The sequence below is a fragment of the Papilio machaon genome, chromosome 14, assembly GCF_912999745.1.
Source record: "Papilio machaon chromosome 14, ilPapMach1.1, whole genome shotgun sequence".
In the NCBI taxonomy this organism is placed as follows: domain Eukaryota; kingdom Metazoa; phylum Arthropoda; class Insecta; order Lepidoptera; family Papilionidae; genus Papilio; species Papilio machaon.
In genome coordinates, this window is record NC_059999.1 from 323,288 (window position 1) to 331,984 (window position 8,697).

Here is an 8,697-nt window from a genome sequence, read left to right on the forward strand (position 1 = left end):
AGGTGCAAATCCCTCGGCGGACGGCACGCCTCGCGCTGCACACTGCAGCCACACAAATGCAGCTCTCCACTCAGAGGCCGTACATGTACACTTGAGATCTTTGCTACTACACAGATCAGGTTTTAAAGTCTTATATTTTCATAGTATTAGAATGATATATTATTTATAATTATAACTACTGCATAACAGGTTAATGTTTTAAAATTGTCTGTACTTTTGTAGATCTCGCTTTTTACATTTTTTTTTTCATAATTCCCCTCAATTGTAACTTTGTATATGAACATAAACTTCCTTGCGGTAGCTGTACTAACTTCTGTAGGGAAAGTTACTAACTACCGACTTCAAATAAAGCGTCGAATGCTTAAAAAGCCTCCATGTAAATATAGTTTTGTTGAATAAATTCCAAGTTTACTTTGAGTGCTTCGTTTCTGTCAAAGTGCACACTCCGCATAAATTAAAGGGCGGCTCGAGGCGGGCGTGAAATAAATAAAATCAACGCCGCGACAGTTTCGTGGCCCGACGTTACATCCAATCCTTTTTTATTGCGATTACACGAAACAAATCTTTTACAACAAATGTATATTTGTACTTATTTAGTGTAGGTATTTACTTAGTGACTGTTTTAAATAGGCAGTATTGATAGCTTCACGACGTGATAGTTCGTCTAACGCTGACTGCTCAAACTGTCGATTACTTGAAACAGTCCGTGTGTGTTGGCCATTTAGTAGTTTATTTTAAAAAATAGCATTAACATATTCGTCACAAGTATGCAAAGTATTGAGAAACTTTCATAAATGCTTAGCTCTTCATTACAAAGCCCTTTCGAAAACGAAATTGCCCCTTAAACTGAAGCATCTTTTTACGGTCCCTTAAAATAAGTGTTGTTCCTGTCTCGTAAGAAAACGGAATTTTGTTACGATGTCATTAAAATACGAAAACCCTTTGTAGCACTTCGATGTAACAACTTCTACGAGTACATTGAAATTATTATAATATGTTCTCCATAATATAATGATTTCTATCCAATTTACATAAATGTTTACCATATTTTTTTTTTCATATCATATATAAAATTCTCGTGTCACGGGGTTCGAACTTGAACTCCTCCGAAACGGCTTGACCGATTCTCATGAAATTTTGTGAGCATATTCAGTAGGTCTGAGAATCGGCCAACATCTATTTTTTATAACCCCCCCCCCCATTTACTTTTTTTTAACTGCGCGCGGACGGAGTCGCGGGCGACAGATAGTTTATTATAAACAGATAAGAACAGGGAGATGTTTTATACATCTCCCTGTTCTTATCCCCCTCGTGTAAGATCTTTATAATTCCTATGATATAAAAAAAAATTTCTTTACTAAAAATAAATAAACGAACAAAAAAAAAACTTATTATTTACAGCACGATAAACAAATGAATTATGTTGTACAAATTATGTTTTTAATTTATGCATGTATCACTGGAGTAGCTCCCGGACTCTGGAGTCATAAGACATTTGCTGGGCGTCTTCCGATTCTGTGACTGTGATTTGTTATTTCATTCTGAATTTTGATATCAAATGTTTACTACCTTGTTTGACATCGTCCGCGTGGTATTAATATTAAAAAAAGATTATTTCGTTGCTGAGTTACGAAAACTAATGTATGCTACGGAAACCATTATTCTTTTTAAAATGTAGCCTATTACATTATTGCAGACTGTAATCTGTAGCTGTACCAAACTTCATTCAGATCCGTTCGGCCTTTTGGAATTGATACGGTACATACCTACAAAATTTTACATCTGTAACTTTACCAAGAGTATGAGATTACTAATTTTTATTTAATTACAATAGTCTGGTGGAAAATAAATAATTAATAATATTCTAAATAATACAAAACAAATTTATATTTTGTGTGTATTTTGTTTGGATTATTGAACACGTTAAAAACTAAATGTTTCAACACAACACCATCACAACAACACTTCTTGCAACAATGGGCCGACTCGCCCGGTGAAATACCACGACCACACAGAAGACAGGCGTCAAGTGGAAGCTTGTTTCGTTGTTGGGTGAACGTGTCGGAGTTATAATTTTGGCTCTCATCCTCTTCCCATCCTTTTCTTGCAAGGAAGGTACGGAAAGGGGAGGTGGATTTGGTGGAGGAGAGGACGCATAAGAAGGAGTAATATCCTCTTTTAATGCTTCCCCTCCTCTGTCGTTTAAAGGTAGGCAATACATCTGCAAATGCGGATGGCTATTGGCAGGGTCATTTCGCTATTTTGGCAAAATAATATTTAGAATACAGTGAATTAAACAAAATGCTAAATTTATTAATAGCTTCGAACAATTTATTTTGAACACAAATACTACTCTTCTTAATACCGCTGAGCTCTCGAGCCGAAAACATTTAGAGAATAAGGAATACAGCGCCCCCTTACTGAAGCAATTATTGAATACTTTTATTTGAATTGCTAATATTTTAACTTCAAACATTATCAAATAGAAATACAAATGTTTTTGAGTAAGTCTCAACTCCGCTATTCAGTCATGTTTAGCATAATATTTCGTTTAATTTAATACGACTTCACGGAGTTTTTTATAATAGCAATTTTTTCTTCGCACAACATTTGCTGTATTTTTTGCAGATAAAGTTGTTAAATTAATTTAAACATTATCCTTCTAAATTTTTTACGAAATTTCAGCTCTAGCTTTTGGACGATAATAAGTTTACTCATAAAATTTAATGTTCGTATTAAAACAGACACCCTCTAACATGTTTAGTTAAACGCGGCTGTAAAGAGAACATTTCGACGTTGAAGTTAACTTTACGCCCGTTTGTAAGCTCGCTTAAACGCGCTAGGATGTTCTCGAATTATGGTGGTCCCGTAAAGAAGCTAATTCTGAATAAGTATGTAAAAATATTGCGTGAAATAATTGTTTACCTTTTTCATATTACTAGTATAACGAAACAATCATTTAAAAAAAAGTAATATTCTATTTAAGAACGAACTCAACCTACAGAGCCATCTATGGGCGATGCTATTACTTTAAAATTTAAATAATTTTCAATCATTTAAAGACGGATTCTGTTTTCTTTTTAATATGACGAGATCTTGAGATGAATCTATTGTGAATCGCTTTAATCCTTGAATTAGTTGCATTATGTTATGCCGGCATCATTGTGAACGGTTTCAATATCATATCACAAGTCTCCCGTCGGATCATTCTTTGAGGACAATAAGTATAAAATTGACTTCAGGATTCAAATCAACTACTCCGCTTTGTAAAAAATTGAATATGGTATTATTTTAGGAAGACAGTTGAAATTAAAGATAATTATGACTAGAAACTTGTTGACAAAGTCAACGAGTTTTTCGACTAGTAGAGAAAAACAAATTAACCGTTTGGCATCGCTAACGCCGAAACCCTAAACCGTTTACGACCTATCACCAATCTTCCCGGGCTGCTACAACATTTACTTTGACCTTGAATATCATACCGTGAGTTTTTTTTTAATAGTCCACAACGCTTGCCTTATAGAGGTATTTACCATCACCAGGCTTGGGATGACAGGGCGCCACTAATAAATTGTTTACAGAAATATCTTAGATATAAATGAGAGCAAAACTCAACAACGCGTTGTATCATTTCCTACAACGACATCTATTGCCTAGTAGTTAAATTTAAATAAACTTGAAACTCAATATCGTGTTGTAATGTTATCAACATTGCCATCTTTTGTCTAGTAGCAAATATAAACAAAAATTTAAACAATGCCACGTAGTACTATTGTAGTATTGCTATAAACAGAATTTTGTTGCAGACTCATAAGATTGAAGTAAACATGAAACTCAATATCATGATCATATTATATTAAATAGCGACATCTCCTAGCATGTTTTAAAACAAAAGATAACAAATGCAATAAAAATATGAAAATACAAACGTTAAAATATACTTTTTCAATATTAAAAAAAAAAATGATACCTTTCACACCTGCGTTATTTCGTTGAATATTATTGTTTGATAAAGGAAATTAATTCGTCTACAGGAATGACAATTATACGGGATCACTGGCTATTTATTATATTAAAAGAAAAATCGCGCCCGACGTTTCCCGCCTTAAATATTATATCATTCATAAATTTATACTAATTCGTATTTAATCTCTGAGATTTCAGTTTAGTGTAGTAAAATTACTTTTCAAATCTCCTAATATTGCTACAGATAATAAATAATCGGATTAACATTCCATACTCTGTATACTTATAGAGATATCGATAATTCCGAAGCGACACTGAGCTACTCGACGCAATCAGATCACCAAGGTACTAAGACCGGATCAATTGCATGTAATCTATACAAGAGCGTGTCTTCAGCTTTTACTTGACTTAGTTGTTGCTTTGCGAAATTCTCGATTGAAATTATACAAAGAAGAACCATAAACTTTTTACGGTTGACAGAAAAATTCTCACTAAACTCAGTGGAAAAAGGACTTACACTCTTCGACATGTAAATTATAAATTAAACAGTATTAGACATAAACATGAGTTGCATATTGTCTCTTTCAATATAAATAATTTTAAATGACAACTGGCACATCAGAGGTTTGCTCCTTTATCTCCGAGTAAATTCAAAATAATATTAAACTTGCTGTATTTATATGTACGCAAATCTTATTTCTCACTGTGTCAACTATTATCGTTAAGGGAATTCTCATTCAGATAAATTACATTGAAAGCCTAGATGTTTAACAATTACTTCATGTTACGTAATTCTGCGAAATGTAAGCAATTTATTAATACAACCTATTTTGATTGGATATAAATTTATGTGGATGTATTAAGGGTTGAATTAAAGTAATATCTCATTCTTGTCGTATTCTACACTTGATATATTTTAATGTAACGTCAATAAGGTCGTAATATTTAATATATAAAAACTCCCCAGTAGATTCCAATATTAAAATATGTTCACATTGCGTTTGTTCAGTTACTTTAAATATTTGAAAACTATTTTCAACTGGTATCCAATTATTAATTTACATTTATATCTTTAATTTCATTTTATTAATAGCATATTTAAATTGTTTTTTGTGTGAGACGAGTGAGATTCAGCCAACACATTCTTAAGAATCGTATTCAATTGACGTTCAAAAGATGGAAAAAGTCAAGGATTATCAAATCGACATGCTTTTGAAAGCAGTGATGGCAATATCTAGCATTGTCAGAGCACACAATGGACAATATATCGCCCGCGAGAATTTTATCCCCGCCCGTGGCCCGATTCTAATAAGAAAGGCGATTGTATGTACAAATAGAAATAAGAAATAAAAACGTTATCTTCTTTGTCATTCAAATAAAATAAGGTACTACGTGAAATCACCAACAAGTAAATGTTTATTTATTTATAACAATAAATACCTAAAAGTTAAAATCTGAATTTTTTTACCCAACTGACAAGAGAGTAATGTTTTTTGCACGTACTCGTACATGTGTTTTTATGTATGTATGGGGATTTGTGTGTATGTAATTTTGTTTTGATGGCCTAGAGTTTAAACAGCTGTGGGCCTGGCACGAATATTTTTAAGAACCGCCATCGTCATTCAAAAAATCTATTGAAATTTGTGCAGCGCCACCTATCAGGCGTAATGTACACCAAAAACGTCATACTAATTTTGACACAATTGACGAATAAGATACAAAAAGACTTTTGTCGCAAATATTCCTGCGAGGCTGAACTGAACAGATTTTGACGACTGAGCTGTCATCCGATTTGTCTTCCCCGGAATTTAAAGTCTTAAGATAAAAAAATATAAAATCTTTGCTTTAAAATGCAATTAATACATGACGGTACTTTATCCATTATTTCCTTAGTCAGTCGGTTTTTTTAAATTAAGGTTAGGTTATTAAAAACAAAAGTATTGTTAAAATGTGTCATTTTTATTAAATGTGTCTATAAAAATCTACTCTACTTGATATTACGACTAATACAGACAATTTTAATCAATAAATATTAAACGTTTTCTTATGAATAATAATTAAAGTAAGAACATCCAGGAAATCCATTGACTTTTCCGCTACGTCCTGTCGCTACGTCGCTAAGTCGCTCCAACGGTTGTCTCGAATCCCGAAGTCAATTCCGTTCATATTATCCGCGACAAGAATGGCTCTGTTATCTTTCATTCCCCGTACGTATTGTTGAAGACGCCTTATTTTCTAAGTCTATTGTACGCTCGTATACTGAAGACAATAGGATTTTGTTCATCAAATGATTTATATAAATAAATAAACTTAAATATAGCAGCCGTTTAGATTCAAATGGTTTCAATACTATGTAAGTTATAAACCGTGGACCAATTCTATTAAATGTGAATATACTATTCAAGAGACCTTTTAATTCAACTCTCACTATTCAAATTTATTTCTAATACATTCTTAAATTAATTTTAATCTCTCAGTTCAACTTTTGTCTATTATGTACAATTTACATTGTATAGAAATTAACCTAGAATTTACAGATAATATGCTTTCTCCGATATGCGACTCCATCCACGCGGAATTTAAAAAACTTAGTAGCTTATGTGTTTTCCAGTCTATATTTTACGACAAATTTCAACAAGTTCCCATTAGCCGTTCCGGAGATACCTTCTAACATCCATCCATCAAAACTTTCCCATTTTTAACATTAGCAAGACGAATTTAATCAGTTGTTATATACACAGCTATAGTATAAGTAACAAAGTGTTAATCCACACTATTCCTACATTAATCAATGTCTTTTCAACAATCGTGGCAGCGGAGCTTCATAAGTTCTGCTACGAAATGTATTTTAATAAGAACACTTAATTTAGTTTTAACTTGGCACTGACCGTAGTGCAGTGTTTATACATTTCTTTACGAGTTAATTAAATTCTCTGTCCTTGTTTATTTAAATTACATTCCTGTTAATTTATGTTCATTAAAATACTGGCAGCCAGTGTGCATTTTATTTTAAGTTCTGGTTAACTTATACATTGCGTAATATACTTCGATTGATAATAATAATGAATGAATGAACGATTGAGACAAATCTACATCATGTATTATATTTATATTTTAAAAAATATTTTCCTAAGTTAATAAAGATTTTAACCTTTACAGTGGTTTAAGTTATTATGGTTTTGTTAAGATCATACAACAGAATACAAATCTCTAGTAGGAAAAATATTTAGAAAAAAATATTCTTTTATTTTTCTCCAAATTTCTTCACGGCACAACAATGTATGCGAGTGGCTAATAAATTAGAGCTGCGGGTTACCGTTTACACGTAAATTGGCTATAAGGAAACATTGCAGGAAACACGAAGGAAGAGTTTGAATAAAAAGTTACCATATCAAGATAAGATATCGTCGTTTAGCAAGAACATGCATATTTTCTTATCCTCTTACTAGCATTATGAGGTACATTTAAAATTGTGGGAGCTACGGATTATACCTGTTTTATAGACTAGACCCCCATTAAGGGGTATAGATCCCCTTTATCCGTACACATCATGTTTGTACTTTAAATCAGCAGTACTATTTACGAAAAAGATATCTGCAAGCTTCAATTAATCGAAACGGAATAAAAACAAAGTAAACTAGCGAATCTGCAAAGATCAAGAGCTGCTTGTAACAGACAAGAAACTTTTTCAATCTGCAGATAACTCAGAACTGCACGGAATCGATTCTAACTTCGGCCTGAACGTAGACTAATAGGTTACACGATTTTACTAGCAGAAAATTTCTCTCATTTTTTATAAAAGTCTAGCTTGCGTGGTTGTTTGGCTTTTTTCATTATAAATATATAAAAATATAAATCGTTCCTCTTTAGAGTAGGAATGCTTTAAAAACATATATGGGATGACATTATCAAAAGAAGTAATAAAATGTCCTCGATTCATCGTAAATTCAAATCGAGGAGGAACTGCCGGAGCAGATAGCGTTAATCCCTGCCCTCGCTGTTCGCCCCTCACTCCCCTGCTCGATAATCTCACTGTACGACCCGTTTATTTTGTAACTAGTGTACACTCAAAATACTCCTAGTAACTAGAGTACTTGTGTATTTTTTAATGATTCTAAACTTGATAAAATGAAGAAGAGTTAAAAAGAAGTTAACAGAAGTGTTAAAAAGAAAAATACTTAAGGTTCGTACACGAATTTCGTAAATCTCGACACTTTGATTCATATTTTCCTTTTCCTTTATTGTAGCAAATAGAAATAATTTTTATAAACAATTCGAGCGAAAAGAATTACGTTAAAAGCGTCGCGATAAAACGGTCCCCGAGCAATTAAGAGGAACGAACCGTGCTAATTTACGAATTTCGCTTTCTCTTCATAATTACGTCCCTAGCGTTTAGTTTAGTTTTTGTAAATGCTCACCTTGATGTCGTATTATATTGTTTTTACATTTATAAGACAAATCATTAAATTCAAAGTTTTTTCGCAGGTAAATGCTTGTTTCACATGCAACAACAGTAATCAATCTATTGTCGTTACCTGACGGTTGACAGTGCACTCTCAGATTCAATTGAAAAGCGATGCGACCATTTATCAACATCAAAAGAACCGAGAACAGAAAAGTATCTGTCACCTTGTTACTCAACCTAATAAATCAAAAGAAAAAATTGATCCATCGACTGCTAATACTGTAAGCTTGTAGTCATTTTTTAGATCATTGTTTATGGTCCTCTTA